The following is an 18,222-nucleotide window of genomic DNA, read 5'->3' on the forward strand; positions in this document are numbered from 1 at the left end:
AATTTCTAAAAGAACGCTACAGGACAGGAAAAGAGATTGTCTTAATTCACTTTCAGGTACTTCAGGTTTCAGTAGCAGAATAACTTCTCAGTAAGATACTGTGGGGGTAGAAACTGGCTCAGGAAAACCGGTAATTACAGAAAAAGAATTTTATGCTTAAGGCACTCCGTTAGGATTTGTGAAATGTGGTTTTAATTTCTCTTTCAGTCAAAGGCTTCTTATGTAACCTTCTGTAAATAAGATGGAGTATCATTTTCAAAAATACCTGGGTACTGAGAGATGAGAGACATCTAAGCAAGTTAAATGTTTAAGAAAGACTTAAGTAAGACCACAAAATAGCATTTAATGAATTTTAGATGTCTAGAGTTGGATAGGGGCACACCTTTTTTACTGGAAAGCTCACAAGATGGGTACATTTCTACTTCTGTTCATGTCCTGAGCTACCTCAGCTAGAGCAGCTAAGCCCTACCAGTATCCAAGGCAAGGTTTAAGTTTTCAGAGTAACCAGTCTCTCTCTCTCTCATAAGCAAACAAGATCCTTGCAGGAGGTATTCATATCTCACCCATTTTTTGTTTTAATGGAGGCAATGGTAGTGTTTAGCCATATTTCTGTAACATTTCCCTTATTCAAACATTGAATCAGCATTAAAAAAAAATCCTACCTTAGTGACTTAATATTCAATGCCATTTTCAGTCTAAAAGACTCCAAATTTTCATTTTTAATTTCTCAGATAAGATTCTTGACCATCAGGTAGAAGCTGGTGAGGGCTTTGATCACTTCTTTAAGAAAAAGTATATTGTCCTTTTTCAGTAACAAGTGCTCTTGCATCTGTCCCTCATAAAATTGTGGTCCAGAGAGAATGACTGTTCAGGGTTTTTTCATAAGCTTTTATGTGTTTTCAGCATGGGGGTGGGGATTAGATAAGATGTTTTGGAACCCTTACCTCTCTGGATGTCTAGGGAGACAGTCTTCAGTTGTGGTTTCCATTTTGACAAATAAGCACTTTTGGAAACATGGCCATCAATCTTTCTCAGCTTCTGTATGCTGCCTTTGACTTGGAGGATCTCTCTTCTTTGCCTTATATATTTATTACACCTTTGAGGGCAGGGTGTCCTCCTCTTTGTTAGCATACAGTGACTCTAAATTAAAGATGTGGTTTTAGGTATTTGTGTAACAACCAGAGCAAGTAGTAATTGTTATTTTCCTAGCAGCAGGCTTTGAGGCCGCTTTGCTTTATTCAAGTGGAAAGTGTGTAGTATATTGGATAACCTGTAGAAAACTTAATAATATTGGTTTGCTTCCCTATCAAGGTTCTTTCAGAGTTTCTGTAGCTAGAGTCAGAAAAGATACATTCTTTATTCCACATATGAAGCTTTACAAATAACCTTTTTTTCCTGTGAATTTATGAGTTTCCATCATAGTCTTTTCCGTAGCAACACCACGTATAAAATTATTGCCAATGTTTCAGATTGCTGACTTATTCTGAACAATACCTACCTTTTCCTAAGAGCCAATATTTAAAGTGTAGAACAGCTATTCTGGAAGTCATACTATTACCATAAAATTTAGTTAGCTTCTTGTAGCTTCCAGAGTCCAAGAGCATTTTGTAACAGACATCTGTCTTAGAAATGAATGGATTGTTCACGGTAGCTTTCAGTATATGTATAGCAACACTCCTATGAATCAACTGAGGAGGTAATCAGGTGTGTGGGAGTGACCTCCGCGGTGCTTGATAGCAGTGTAGGTTCTTCCAGAGTTAGCTGACAAGGAACTGTAGGAAAATGTTGACAATAAATCTTTAAATAACGAGAAAAAAGTAAAAAAAAAAAATAAAGAGCATGATGTACTCTGTGTTTACAGTTCCTTCTCAGAATTCTAATTGCAGGTTTCTAGCTCCTAATGTGTCCTGATGCCCCGTAGGCATTGCTTAACGACCGTTTCTCTATCACAGCCATTTTGAAATGTGATCAATTTCCATCAGTAGGATTTCTAGGCTCAGTCATGGCACTTTACACTTACTTTCTACTTTTTTCCCCTTCCTTGTTAAATGGGTTCAATGGCCCCGTGACCAGACACAGCATGCTGACTTTTTCTCGCTGTGTGTTGCACAAATTCTCTTTTGTTAATGAAATTGAGTAAATAATTTGTAGCAATTTTAATGCAGCAGTTTGATAAAGTTATTAACTACAATGCTTCCTGTAAGTTAGCAATGTATGTTAAAGGTCACAGCTGCTTGCATATCAGAGATTTTTCTTCTTTATATACATATTAGACCAGTGTTCTCCTTTCCAAAGGCACTGTAAATTTGACTATAAGAAAATATTTTTCCAAGGCAAGAAGAAATTTGCAGGTTACATGCAAAGGAACTAGTTATGGGATGAACTGCTGTTTGAGGGAAACAAATAAAGCAGTAGTTGAGTACTCAAGGTGTATATTTAATAATTGGGGATTATTATTTATGGTGTTTTCCCCAAAAACCAGATAGGGTGAAAAGTAGGAAGGCAGTGGGCTAGGGAGTTTTCTTGTTTGGATTACTTGAAAGTTGTACATGCAGATACAAAATTCTTTGATCTAGTGTTCTACTTTGGGAAAATATATTTAGGGGTTTGGGAATAGTTGGTTCAAGAGTACAAGTAGTTGTCTTGACCTTCAACTTACGTCAAACCAGCTCAATGCAGTACAGACAAGATAGCAAATGAAATCTAGTATGTTCCACATATTTGGTAGCCAGCACGAGGGTATGTCTAGATTGTGGTACACCCACCCTATTCTCAGTCAGGGTCTTTATTAGTGTCCCCCACTAGTTAAGATGTGGGAGTGTTCCTAAAATGTAAGGCAAGCCCAAAGCCTGCCTGCCTACCCTCTTACAGCCATAGGCCTGTATGGAACAAGTAGTCCCTGTGCTAAGGGACAGAGTGACAGCAAGCTGTTGCTTCCTTCCATCTCTAGGATTCCTCCAAAGCTTTGTGCTTGGGGCCACTTATGTTGAAGGTTAAATAAATCTGGATTGCAGTGCAAGCTCAGGCCTGCCTTCAGATTGTGGTATAGATATATGTCGTAGTCGTTAATAATTGCAATGAGTACAAGTATAAAAAAAGAAGGTAGGTAGCACCTGAAGCATAGCATGACAACTGATGTCAGAGGACCATTCTCTTCAGCTTCTATGCAACTGTGGTTCCTCTTCCAGTGGCAGCAGCAGTAGGTGGATAAGCTTGGACATAGTTAGCTCTGTTTGACATGTCTTTCATCCCACTCTTGTTAATTGATTAATATTGTAGAATCCAGCAACATACTAGATCTAGAAGGAATCAGACTGCTGTCTTGTCTGACAAGTAACATAGAACTATAATAAGTGATACACTAAAATATACAGCAATCTAAGCATTGCTTTAAAACATAGTGTGGAGACATCTTTTTGTTTCTTCAGTATCCAGTACAGTTAAAACACTGCTTAGATAAAACTCAATAAAATATCATTCTTCACAAAAACTTAAAATTGCTATCTCTGAAATACGAAACCATAACTTAAAAACCTAGCTTTGTGGTATTTTAATACTAAACTTTTCATATTGTCTGGCCAACACTACTTTTAAAGGCTTTCATATGAAGCTTTGCACTGAGCACTCAACTCCAACTCACCATTAACTAATGATAAAAGGCAGGAAGAGAGTGAGTAATGCTTATTATATAATTTCAGATGTGCTTTTGAAAGAGCTCCTTAGTAGTTCGTTTTCTAGGTTTTTTCCAGCATGCTTTTAAGATGAGTAATAACTTGAGATAAGAATTACTTAAATAAACTCTAAATACAGTAGCAAAAGTATTTACACAAACAAAGATGTGCTGATTTTCCTGAAGGCTGTTTCTGGGGGTTATAGTGGCATACTTTTTTACTTTGACCAGTCATAATGTGTGTTTATTTTTTCCCCCTCCACTTCTAAGTCTTAGCATTACACACATTTCTTGTACAAACAGGATCAGAAAGGTTTTCTTGGTTTTTGTTTGTAATGGAAAGTTTAGCCTTTTTTATTACTTTTACTGTTGACTCTTGATGTGTTCTTGTCTCTGCAAATACTGCTGAAATAGCTGTTGTCATCCATTCTTTGATATGTTTTGGCTGGACAGGTGCTTTAGGATCAAATGATAGTTCATTCAGCCAAAACTCTGGTAGCAGCAATTGCCAGCCTCAGGGCAGTTCTTGCAGTTTAGATTTTCAGGGGTGCAATCTGTGATTACTTGTAGTTCTTAGACTTTCACCAAACATCAATGCTACAGTGCTGCTCTTTGTTAAAAGCGAAAAAAAAAAAAGAAGAAAGACAAAAAATATTTTAAAAAGCTCTGGTGGTATCCTTCATCTAAACCAGTACATGTTAGCTGTTAGCTATGTGCTCAGGGATGCAGAGTGTAAAGGAAGTGCGTAAATGCTCATACTCCATGGTGTTTCATGGATGAGTTTGATATGGTATAATGTAGCTATGTCCATGGTCAGGAACTGATTAAACTTCAGTGACTTCCAAGATGTCAGGGTTCTGTGCGGACACAAACACCTGATATTTTCAGCTGCTGGTTTTGGGTTCATAGGATCTCTAGAAAGTTAGTCCATAGGAGATGACAGTTCAGTAAACTCAAACATGTGTTGTGTGTTTCCTTCTTATGTTGACAAATTCCCTTTTTCATCTAGTAAGAAATTTTTTAGATATGAATTTTAAGAGGACTTTGAATAAGATAAATGAAACAAGAAGATTTGGCTACATAGGGCAGCCAGAAGCAGGAAGGGGCAGCATTCATGCTTAGTTAAGTTTGCTGCATCAGCGTGGATGACAATAGCAATATCTGTCACTGAAAAGTATGCCAATTCTCATTAAAAAAGTAATGAAGTAGAGCAGGCTTTTTTAAAAAGTTCTCTTCTTCAACAGTTTCAATATTTGGTCCACCTCCTGTGTCAGCAGGACCCAGAGGAATTGCTTCTACTACCGTTATTTCAAATGAATCAAGACTTTAAAGAGGATTGTGTTCTTGGGTTTGGCTTGAAGAGTAACATGGGCTGGTAAGAGGTGCTAGAATGCAGTATGCATAAAACAATCACCAATGTTTTCTACTACAAAAAAAGTTTATTAAAATTCTGATAGACCTACTCACTTAATTTTTATCTGTGGGTCCTTTTCAGTATTTGTTGGTGTTTGGTTTTTTTCATTGTATGTTATTTTATGTGCTGGCACAATGAAAAGTACCATCTCTGATAACAGTGATAATTAAAACAGAAACTATTAAAAGGAGAAATGACCTACCAGCTGCTGCTGTAAGTAGATTGTGACCTTGTTAAACTCCACAAGTAAAAGCTGCAAGTAACAAGGGTTTCTGTCTCTAAAAGTGTTAATCACAGGAAGGGTTTCTGTCCAAAGTGGTTTAGAGAGGCTTACCTGTATTTTTAACTCAGCTTTACAATATTCTTAAACTGATTGACAGTAACATTTTATTACCTTTAAATATGTGATAATGAAAACTTCATGTAGGTTTATGCCTTGGGCTACGTTTTAAATATCCAGAATATTGTCATATTTGCAGTCTACTGTGATGCACAGTAGCAGTGTTCAGAATTTGTTTTCTTTACTGATGTTCTTGCTGCCATTTTTCATTCTATCAAACCTTCATAAAAATGAAAGGATATCACACAGTAGTTTGTTCTTTCACCTGTCCAAGACTGGTAGATGGCAAAATGTCTCAAATTTGGAAGTTGATTGGAATTGAGAATATAGAGTATTGCTTAAATTTTACACCACACTGCAGGACTCAGTTCTAATCTTCTCCTGAGCTCACAAACTATTTCATCGAAATCTTTTCCTCTTCTGCCATGGAAGCCAGTTATCTGAATGTGAAGTCCCTTCTTGCTTTATGTTTCATTGCCATTTTACAGTCCCTGTGATTGATAACACCAGTTATTAAGTGAACCATACAGGTCAGATTAGATATTATCTTTAAATAATTTTATTTTTAAAATAGACTTTTTATTCATTTATTGTATGGTGTATCCATTTTAATAACATAATAATGTCAGTATTTTTAATTAATTTTACAAAATCAAGAGTTGATGTTTATAGAAAAGGAAGAGCCCCAAATGACCCTGTAGGTACTTCAAAAATTTATGGTTAAATTCCAATTTTAAAATAATTCTTTGGACACGCTCATCAGGTAGTTGCAAGGGAAGCTATATCCACCAAGCTCAATAGGATTACCTGTTCATACCCTAGTCCTGAAGACTTAGCTTATAAAATCCAGGCCCGTTTTCAATTACGGTTCTTGAATTCTGAATTTCTCTCTGTCACCTCAAATAAGGACAGAATACACTTAAGTTTATGCACTTTTCCATCTGAACTCATTCTTTTTTTAAAAAAAAAAAAGTATCAAAAGAAGCTTCATCTTTGCCTCTTATCCATTTCCCCTTATAGAACACTCATTCACATTTTGTACCAACAGTTTAGAGATAATAAGGTTTTTCTTGTCTAGTGAATGAATCACTGTTGTAATTTTCCAATAAGTCATATAAACAGAATAATATTTTTACATTCATTACTTCATAGTTAAATGGACCATTTTCTTTTCTTACGATATACATTTCCTTAAGATTTGTTACTAAAGCTTACTGAAGTAGATACAAGAAAGTAATATAACTTACAAAGGATATTTGAGAAGTTTACTACTCAAATTTGAATTTGTTGTTATAATATTGCTTAGCTTTACTGAATGTTGATTATAGTTTGTTCCACTTTTATTAAGTTATTTTGTTATAAAAGTGGTGACTTGTCACTTTCAAGATTAATATGCACTAAAAGCAGGCAAATTATGCTACAGTGACATAAGACTTTTGCCCTGGGGCTATGAAGGATTTTGTGACTCAGTTATCATCTTTGGGTAGTTTTTTTTTTTTTCTAGAGCTTTAATATTTCAAGTTTCTGTGCCCCCTTTTTCATATTCTTACAGTGATAACAAGATATCATCCATATGAGTAAATGTTTGCATGATGTGCCTAGAAAGACGGACACAGCTGGCTTGGATCTTATCCTCTGCCATTAAATAGCTGTCAAAACATCCCAGCTGACTGAGATTAAAAATGAAGACAATTCCATAGGCTTTTCAAGGCTTAATTCTTTCCATTGTACGAATGGCACTAATGTACCTCAGTTGAAAATGCTGGCCCCTGAAGCACTCAGGAACAATGACTTTAATTTTTGTAAGGACTTTAAAATTTTTTATGTTATGCATCAATAAAACCTGTGTGACTCATTATGACTTTAAAAAGTAGCAGCCATTGTATTAATGGAAATTTTTGCTTCTAAGTACAGATAAAATGGGAATATTTTATATTTGTCCCTCCTCTTATTTTAGTACTCTGCACCCTCATTTATCCTTTGCACAGAAATTAAGTGTGCTTCCAACATCTGGGTATCCAAAACTTTGATATAGTCATGGTTTTACAGAAAAAAATTGCAGTTGGACTGTACATAGATTCAGGTACTCTACCTTCTTAATAAACACACAAACAGTCCAGTATTAATTTCAAATGCAAAATGAGCTCACCTTCCTCCTTTTCAAAGATAGCTCTGCAGATATCTTAACCCTTTTTTCTACTTTTTAAAAAGTCCCCACAATGCTGATTAACAGGAGAGTGAAAAATAACAAGTAAATGAGCATTGCCCAAATGAAGACACCGCATGTGGCACCACGTCCTGTGCAAAAAAGGGCTGTTGCAGCACATTCTGAAAGTCAGAATTTTGGTCAAAGGCAAGGACAACTGCAGAATAAAAAGCCAGGCATGGAAAGCATATTCTTCCCTTGGGGTGTGAGGCAGCATAGTAGGTGTTGTAGTAATCTGGGTTAGGATATTCCAAGTAAACCAACTGCAAATTTATTCTAAATCAGCATGATAGTGGTGCCACTTTAAACTACTTTTAAAATGTATGTCTTAGATCTTTGAAGCATAGTTTTAGAATAGCTGCTGTCAGTAAGAAAGTTTGCCAAACTCTGTGCTGCACAAGAATAAGTAAAAAACCATCCCTTTATATTGTTTCTTCACAATCCCTTTGACTGTAATCTTCAAGAATAAAAGGCTGCTAGCCCCCTCCATTCAATGAGCAGGCGCAATCCTTGTGATATTATCCAGGCGCTCCTCAGAGGGTACAGCAGTTACCTCAGTTCTGCCTGCCTGGAGCTACAAAGACAGGAGCTATACCTTCGGGCCCCATTCCAAAGAACAGGTAAGGCACTTTGCAGCAGTAGTTAAACTAAGCAAGATATTAGGGGTTTACTGAGTGCCGTGCATGTAAAATGCTACTGCCCTCACTTCTCACTCGCCTTCCATAGGGAAATATAGATATATGGATTGATAGGTATGTTGAATGAGCATGGGGCTTTGTATGAGAGAGCACCTGAGGTAAAAAGTATTTGTGTAAAATTGCCTGCTCATTGCCTCAGAGAAATAAGCCATTAAATGGTAGCCAACTGAAATTGTAATTGATAAACCTGGTGAGCTCTCCTAATCTGTGTGAAACAAAGCAGTATAAAAGAGCACATGTCTTTTATTTATTTTAGAAGCCTATCTGAAGTAGTTACTCTAATTTTATAAATACTAAGGAGAAAATGATGAGTGCATATACTCACATTTTTTCTTTGTCACAGTTGTTAATAGCAAAAATAGGAGCCAGGGTATTTATAAATACGTAAAAGTCACATGTTCATACTTCATAGTTCTCAGTGCAGTAAAACTGTGTGGTTATACAGCTTGTGGGAGACAACAGTAGCAAGTCTTCCAAAGATTTTACATCAGTGGTGTGTTACACATCCCTGGGCCTTGGGCCATACCTAGGAAAAGGTTTTGAGATAAGGACCAAACATCCAAATTACTTGCTAAAGGGAAGCTATGAAAATGACTCTGAACTTCTTCATCCCAACCATCATGGTCTTCCCCAGCAAATAAGCTGTTCATTTAGAGTACTTGTACAAAAGGGGATTTCTCACACAGAAATTGCATTTAGGAAAAACAAAAAGAACTCCTTCTTTCTCTTCCCACCTTGCAGAGCCCTTCATACAAGAGAAGAGGAGATACTAACATATGCATCAAACATCATCTCTATTTCAATTCTCCCATCTGCTTGATACATAATACTTATCATTATATAAACCATTAGGGAAAGAGTTGAATGTATCGAGATGGACCTTTTCATCTTCTTTCATTTGGCAATATGTGAAGCGTGAGTGCTCAATGCCCAAGTGTGTCATTCATTTGACAGTTTTTGCTGACATAGAATGAATCAAGGCTGTTTCTTCACAAAAGGATTTTAGAGGACAGCAGTTCATTCAGTATTGTGCAATTCCAGTGTTTTCTTTAATCACATCTGAGGCTGCCCCTCATTCCTGCATTTGTTTAATAGATGCTTGTAATAGGCCATCCCGGAGTCTGATGCAGATTGCTGTGACCGTACTCTGTATGACCTGAGGCAGCTACATGTTTCATCTGAGAGAATGACTAAGTATTGATTCTCAACCCCACCTTATGCTCATGGATTATACTGTTAGTCTGATGATGTCTTACTTCAAGAGCCTTAGGCACAAGGAAAAGGTGTAGCATACCGAGTAATTTTCTTTGGTGACTTTAGGCAAACTGTGGCATAAGCTGAGGCTAGACAAAGGCAAAAATATGTGCCGTTATCAGACAGGCTTGGTGAGACTGAAGACTTTGCCCACACAAATTGAACATTCAGATACTCAGATACAAGATAATTAATCTCTTTCTTTACTGAAGGTTACCTCCTTTCTGGTTCAAGATTGTTCTTTTTTGGACATAGTTTCCTAGTATTTTATTCAGTTTAATTTTGAAAGTTACCCACAAAGTGTCATCTGCCATTTTTGTACAGAGACTATTCTGTTGTCAAACTAACTTTTTTTAGGAAAAATTCTGTTCTTACTTAGGTTAAAGATGTAGTTTGTCCAAGAAAATAGTCTTAATTTTAGCTATGGTTAGCTAAAAGAAAGATCTAGCATATAGATACAGATACAGTTGCAGTGAGAGAAATATTATCAGCTGGTCATTTCATACAATCTCGGTGTCATCAGCCAAAAAGGCATCCATTGTCACACATAATGTCTTGTGTGTTGTGGTCTTAGGAAAACAGACCAAAGGATCAGTTGAAAATGCATCACTTTGCCAGAGGGCCTGCTGAGCTCCTTAATTCTTATACAGTTGTGGATACAAGCAAATATTTTAGGGGAATGAATATGAATCAAGTGTTTATTTTTACTCTAATAGAGGAAGTCTAATTTATTTCTGATTAAATTATGCCTGATTGAGTCAATGAGAACAATCTGATATGATTGGCACAGAACATTTCAAAGATAGTGTTATGATGCAAGATTTTATTTTCATATACTCAATATGTTCCAGTAAATTGAAGGTCTCATTTGTTAATAAGAGTTTTATAAATATAAAAAAAGATGCCGGGGGTTATTTATGGCTTTGTTACAAAGAATGTTTTTTGTCTTGTTTTTAATGTACTAAAACTTCATGAAGAAACAAAAAGAACAATTTGACAGAACATGCTGTTTTCATGACATAATATAATTGCATAACAATCACAGAACAAGAAGAACTAATTAGATTAGTAGTATAAGTATCATCAGAAATAGGAAACTTGTCTGTTCTCATAATATTTTGAGAGTAACTTAAAAAAGACTGAAAAAATGTTAAATATAAGAGAGAACTGGGACTTTACCTCCCACAGTTATTCTGCACTCTAATGGAACTGCAGATTCATAGCATTAACAAAACAATTATCATTAGAAAAACAGGTAATAGTTGAGAACCTGTAGTCAAAAAATAAAAGCAAATGGTTCTGTAAAATAATTAATAAAACAATTTTTTCATTATTTGCCAGATTAAATATGGATTGTAGAATTGTACCTCTGAGGTGGTGTTATTAAAAAAAAACAGAACAAAAACTCTGCTACTTTATATACAAATATGGAATCACAGCCAGACATAACTGAATTATTTGCCACTCAGTCTTCTTTTCATGTCTATATGAGGTCATTTCCATGTACACAAATCTTGTATGTGTATGAAATGGACAGCTTAGAACAGAGATATATTTGGAGTGGCAAGGATGGGCAGGAGAAAAACAGGAGGGAGAAGAACAGGAGCAAGAAAAGATTCATTAAAATACCTGCCACGCAATGGCTTACTCCTGTTCTAGTTGCCAAATAGGTAATTGTTGGCTTTTGCAAATTCTGAAAATGAAGTGGTTTTATCAAACAAGTTTTTTAAGTAATAGTATCTAAAGCTCCTTAAAGAGGAAATTCAGCATTAGCACAGGCCTACAAGTTACATGCTCTTACATGGAGCAGGAGACTGGCCATCTTCCCTTACTGTGCCACCACTATGTCCGCATCTCATGCAGGCAGCGTGGCTCTGAATCCATTGCTCCATAACCTTCCTGTGTCATGCAAGAAGAAATTTGATTAACGTCTGAAAGCATGCACTTTAAATTCCAGCTGGTTGGTTGGTTGTTAAAGAGTATTTCCATTAATTTGTATTTTCAATGTGAGTATTGAAGTAAAGGGAAAAATAGCATGTAAAGGTATGAGAAAGAGACAGGGGAACTGAGATTTGACAGGTTATGTGTTCTTCAAATGTGTTTAATATTTAACATGAGTATCTCAGAAAGCATATGGAGTAATTTGCTATTTAGTTCCCTTCATATTATCTTATCTCTTAATGTACCTGTCATTCTAGTGTATTCAAATAGCAGTTTACAATTTATTTAGGAGACTGTGTGAGCCATGGTCATCATTGTGTTGGGTACAACCATGTGAAAGAGTTTACAAACCTTGTAATTATTAGTAAAAAGAAAAGGCTAATGAAATAATACTCAATATAATTAGATACTGGAAGCATAATTGAGTAATTACCTCGTAACTACAGAAAACTGAACCCAGATTAGGGCTGATTCCTTTCCCCTCTAAATTTAGACATCCTCCTTAGAATGCATGGTAGCTTTGCTCCTACTGTGTACTTCAGAACACTATAGTAATACAGAGACATGAAAGAAGATAAAGGGAAAACAAAACAAAACAAAAAAGAAGTAGAATATAATAAAGAGACAGCATAAAAACCAGACTAGTAAAACTTTGTAATACAAAGTGCATTTATGAAGTAGAGTGACGTAAGAAAGGAAAAGAGAATGAAAACATAAGACAGGAAAATATGTGGAGAGGAATCTTGAAACAACAGAAGTAATCATAAAATTTTTAGGGCTTGATTTATCAAATCTGAAGTGGTGTGCAAGCCACAAAGAGCAAAGTAAAAGAAGCAGCATCATTATTCAAGGAGAAAGTAGCTCAAAAACTTTTGAGCAGCATAAATTGGATTGGAATAGAACAGAACTACACTAAGATTACTGATGAAGGATTTTATGCCACTAACTTCCTATTCAATGAAAGTAATATAGTCTAGTATACCTCTGAGATGTGTTTTGAAGAATATTTTTTGCAAAATCAGTGCTACCAATACTTAATGTGAACTATGGAAGTCATGATATTAACTTCAAGAAAACAAGTTGTTTTCAGTACACCTACAAGTACTTGAGGGTTTTTTATGTATTTATATACCCATCTGAGAGATTGCATGTCTACCATGCCTTAAAGTTTGGAAGATAATGTTTCTCCTAAGCATGCACTGTCTTCTTCAGTGGCCTTGCAAGTTTGCATCACACAGGTCTCCATCTTAGGTACAGACTAGGTAGATCTTGCAAATTCTCTTTGTCCATCAGTTAATCTAATTACAACTCATTAATATGGTGCCCTTATCCTAACCTCAGTAAAAATGATGTAGTCTTATCAGTATGTTTTTCACCTTCCTTTTGGCTCAAGAAAGGAGAACACAATCTTGGCAGTTAAATGAAGAGCTACATAGGGTCCCGTAACTATCATTTCTAAGTAAACAGCTACATGGTCTGTCTCTGCTTCTCTGTGAGCTAGGCTACCTCATGATAGGTAAGGGAAAATCGTGCACAAAGCTAGCTGCCATGGTGCTGACTTGACCAGGGATCTGCTACGAGTCCTTGAGAATATGTTTGCTGAAATACGACATTCTCCTGTTTGGAGCAGAAGGTGAGTGAAGGCATCCCTCTGAGTCAAACTGTGATGCACTTGGACCAAAGGCTACCATAGGCAGGAATTGCCTCATAATTGATTGCAGCTGGGCTTCCTGCTGATTGAGATGCTTCTCGGTGTGAATAATAGTGACAGATGCTGTCTTGACTGAAAAAGTGTTTCACTGTAAATCTCTAGTGTCAATTTTAGAGGGCTCTCACTGATCCTACTCTTCCATCAGATCTAATAGTGCAGAGTAAGAAGACATCTGTGAAAACAATGCTAATTCTAGAATTGTTACAGTAGGTAACTTGCCTATGCCTGGCAGACGTTTTGTAAAACATAACCATGTCTGAGCTACAGTATAGCAGCAATCAGCTCTGTCTGTTCACGTCAGGTCAATACAAGACCTGTCTGCTATTTCACAGAACAGTTTTCTTTCCCCTTTGAAAAGTAATTAAGTTTATCCATGATGTATGTTCTCTGTGCCAAAGAATCTTTTATGGTGCATTGATTCTGGCAGTCTGATTACGTTGCAATGAAAAAGAGAAAATAATTTCTGTTTTATCTTTCTGCTTACAGACTTAAGAGCCACTTTTTATTCTATGCTGTAAAAACTTATTCGAAGAACTACAACTTCCAATATGATTTGCAGAGATAATGAGCATAGGAAAACTACTTAAATCTAGAATAAATATTGCAATAGATGAATGATACAGAGTGATCAAATATTTAGGCAATCAATGGTCCTGTAAATCGTTACTGTGAATTCTGATGCACTCTTGCTAGTCCTGCTGGACATATTTTCCACTTTGTAACGGCGTAGTACAGTATCTGAAGGATAAAAGGTTTCCTTAACATGAAGGTTACACCTTATTAATTACAAGAATAAAACAATTCTCTGGTTTGTGGATTGTTTTTTTTTCCAGCAATCAATATGCCAGTAAAATCAGGTTCAACTTAGTAGATAGGAAAAACTTGGAAATTTCCTGCAGTCAATTTCAGTATTGCTGTATTAGGGAAACAAAAACCTAGCAAGAAGTCTTGAAAAATATCTGTATCTAAGTCAGTAGGCAGAGATACTGACTAAGACCTGCAGCCAAGCAACGTACTGTGCAGAAATACCAGCATAGGTCCCTGGAGTAGTATAGCCACATCACTGTGCTTACATTACTGCTGCTGAGCCCAGCTAATGTAGCTGGACTGCTTTCAGATACCTCTGCATTATGCCATTAGTTGCATGCTAGATCTGATATTCCTGTTGTGGTACTACATTGTCCACTGCGGTATCACCTTTTGTGGTGACTATACTGCTATTCCTTATTATAATGCATGCTTTGTGGCGTTTTACTTTGAAACTATTCAAAAGCTCATTAATTCGAGTAGTGACTACCAAGAAGTACATTTGCACATAGAAGCACATGTTCATTGTGCATTATATCTAGTTTCCACTTAACTTCTGGATACAGCTTAGCCTCGCTTGCTTTTTAGTCCAGCCTCATACAATGGCATTCAACTTATGTTCAGTGATATTCCACATTTGCAGTGAGTGTCCTCCATGCCTATCCATAGGGGATCATGAGATGGTACATGCTTTGGCCAGATAACAAAGAAAGTCTACAGTAATAAACTGTTTCTCTCGTGATGTGCCTTCAGAGTCACCACTCTCGTCATAGTGGGAATTTCACGTGCCAAGCATGCCCAAAGAAAGAAGTAAACTTTTCTCTGGGACTGTGCATATACAAGATGTTGCTGCTATGGCTGGGGAGCAGAGGATGGCTGTGCCATAGAGTACAGCTGGGTTGCTCAGGTTCGACAACACCATGCAAATCTGTGGCAGTTGCAGTATATACCTATATTCAGGCACAGACCATTGGAAAATGGAATATGGGTGTCTAGATTTTCCCCAAGGAGCTCCAGGCTGTGGAAACTACTCCCAGTTTTTTATTAGAAAAAGTGCAGGTTTGCTAATCCTTAAAATACACTAGATTGTATTTTGTCTTCCATCTTTATTTTGACCTGTGAGAAAATAAGATGTAGAGCTCTGACTGAGATGGTTGAGATGCTATGATTTTTTTTCTACTTCAAGTCTGGTATTACTAATTTATTTGATTTAAAATGTAGGATGTGTGGTGGGTTGACCCTGGCTGGATGCCAGGTAACCACCAAAGCCACTCTATCACTCCCCAGCCTCAGCTGGACAGGGGAGAGAAAATATAACAAAAGGCTCGTGGGTCAAGGTAAGGACAGGGAGAGATCACTCAACCAATTACCGTCATGGGCAAAACAGACTCGACTTGGGCAATTAATATATTACCAGAGTAATCAGAGTAGGGTAATGAGAAATAAAACCAAATCTTAAAACACCTTCCCCCCACCCCTCCCTTCTTCCCGAGCTCAAGTTCAGTCCTGATTTTCTCTACCTCCTCCCCTCCAGCGGCACAGGGGGACAGGGAATGGGGGTTGGGGTCAGTTCATCACACATTGTCTCTGCTGCTCCTTCCTCCTCAGGGGGAGAACTCGTCACTCTTCCCCTGCTCCACTGTGGGGTCCCTCCCATGGGAGACAGTCCTCCATGAACTTCTCCAATGTGAGTCCTTCCCACGGGCTACAGTTCTTCATGAACTGCTCAAGTGTGGGTCCCTTCCATGGGGTGCAGTCCTTCAGGAACACATTGCTCCAGCATGGGTCCCCCACGGGGTCACAAGTCCTGCCAGAAAACCTGCTCAAGCGTGGGCTCCTCTCTCCATGGGTCCACAGGTCCTGCCAGTAGCCTGCTCCAGCAGGGGCTCCCCACGGGGTCACAGCCTCCTTTTAGGCATCCACCTGCTCTGGCATGGGGTCCTCTCTCCACGGGCTGCAGGTGGATATCTGCTCCACCGTGGACCTCCACGGGCTGCAGGGGAATCTCTGCTCCAGCGCCTGGAGCACCTCCTCCCCCTCCTTCTTCACTGACCTGGGTGTCTGCAGGGTTGGTTCTCTCACATGTTCTCACTTCTCTCTCTGGCTGCAGTTGCTGTTGTGCAGGTTTTTTCCCCCCTTCTTAAATATGTTATCCCAGAGGCATTATCACCACTGTCGCTGATGGGCTCAGCCTTGGCCAGCGGCTGGTCCAACTTGGATCCGGCTGGCATTGGCTCTATTGAACATGGGGGAAGCTTCTAGCAGCTTCTCACAGAAGCCAGCCCTGTAGCCCCCAGCTACCAAAACCTTGCCATGCAAACCCAATACAGGATGTTATTAATGATATTGTAGTTTGAAGAATTGAATCAGTATCTCTTGTGCTGCTAGTAACTATAATCTGCATTTCTGAAATAGGAGTAGAAGGCAAAAAGTTTACCTGTTTATCAAAGACTAAGAAGAGCCTGGTATAAATTCTGAGATAAGCATCTGTGATTCCTACCTCCTAGGCATTTTGCTCCTGTCTCATTTTTCGCAAAGTCTTTTAGTCCAGTTAAGAGCTATTCTCTTCCCAGTACCAGTGTTTGTTTCAGGGTGTTGCATGTGGCTGTGTGAGTACAATTTCCATTTATTGTTGTAAAGTTGTTAAGGATGTTACTTTAGCAAAGCACTTAAAATTTTGAGGTGGAAACATAACTGATCCAATGTCATCTCAGAATCTGTTTACGACAAAGAATGTGTTAGAGCAGGAATTACATCTGAGCAGTTCTGACTGAGTGCTTCCCTTCATTGTTACTTCGGTCAAGATCCCGTTCTTTCGTAGTCAGAATAAAGCTACTTTGACAGGAGGCTGACATCAGGGTGTAAAGAACATAGTGCTTTCGGGCTATTTTGTAATATTTTAGGCTGCCCTTGAAACCACAAATTTGTTTAAATGCTTTCATTTAATTGTTGCTGAGTTTCACTATGGAGTGTGGCACAGAGAAAGGAGTAATGACATGGTACTGTGGCTGTATATTTAAATGACAGCCAATGTATCATGTTACTGCTTTGAATATATCAGGCTGAAATGATACAGTGCTATCAGATGATTTTTATTGTACTGTTAACAATAGCAAGAAGTCCCTATTTTCCAAACAAAAAATGCAGACAAAATAAGGGCAGATCTTCATATTAAAATGCAATGGTTTCTGTATAAAATTTCTGGGGATGTGCTTGTAAGAGGTACTGATCTCTTTAAGACGGCTAACAGCTATACTGCAATAGGAAGAAGCAGTTCAGCTAATGCACACTTCAGCAAGTAAAAAACCCCTCTATTCCACTCATGTATTTCATTCACATATTTCACTCTTATCCTGCCCCAAGGAAGACAAGATGGCTGAAACATTGGCAGATTCCTGCACCTGAAATAACAATAAAATACTCTGTTATCACCGGAAACACGTGAGTGGAGCACAGGGCAGGGGGATGGAGGAAGAGTTGCCTGTTGCTAAGTTCAGTGGCTAGGCAGGTTTTCTATATTACTGAAGTAATAAGACATGATAGGGTGTGCATTTCTGAGCTTTGGGGGGATTCAGGTACTGAGATGTGATGCCAAAGAGAAGTAACTTCAACAGCTGGAATAGTGTGCCTGTAGCACAGTGGAGCATGCTGACACATGTCTCATTATAACATACATAACTGCATTTTAATGCAGTTATAATATAGGAAAGAGAGGGGAGTTTTCTGATTATCCGTCACATTATGAATTGTTGCGCCTACATTGGCCAGTGTTAAATATATTGCCAAAGCACAACCTTAAAGCAAAATGATTTGTTTAAACTTGAAAAATATATTTGTCATCAGTCAAAATCACTGAAATAAAGGAGAGGAGGATGCACTGGTTTGTAGCCAGTGAGGAGATCAGAATTGAAACTTCTGTCTCAAATGCCGTGGTAGCAAACACGTGGACATATAGCAGTGGGACTTAAAAGCATAGTGAAATGCCTGTTCAGTTCAGCTGTTCCAGCCAAAGACTTCCTGTCCTTGTTGCTGCTGCCCCAGTGCTCAGCAACTGGGAGATGAATAGAGCTGTTAAAACTCTGCTAATGTGTCAATAAAGAAATGCTTTCCAGTCCACTCTGGAATGAGAACTGAATCTCCACCTTTCTCAGGTACCTTACCTTTCCCCTAATAACACTTTA

The 18,222-nt window shown here is 37.8% G+C and overlaps 1 protein-coding gene across 4 annotated transcripts in view; it reads left to right on the top strand.

Moving 5' to 3' along the window:
• Window positions 1-18,222, top strand: part of CADM2 (cell adhesion molecule 2) — a 701,199-nt gene that overhangs the window by 530,340 nt on the left and 152,637 nt on the right. Inside the window, exon 1 of one of the 4 annotated variants that reach the window (XM_052794470.1) lies at window positions 9,475-9,611. The exons of the other annotated variants lie outside the window; for them this stretch is intronic. The gene's annotated coding sequence lies outside the window, so the exon portion shown is untranslated. Of the gene's footprint in view, window positions 1-9,474; window positions 9,612-18,222 lie in introns of those variants that run through there. 4 annotated transcript variants of the gene reach the window in all.

Source organism: Harpia harpyja, chromosome 8 (genome assembly GCF_026419915.1).
Source record: "Harpia harpyja isolate bHarHar1 chromosome 8, bHarHar1 primary haplotype, whole genome shotgun sequence".
Classification (NCBI taxonomy): domain Eukaryota; kingdom Metazoa; phylum Chordata; class Aves; order Accipitriformes; family Accipitridae; genus Harpia; species Harpia harpyja.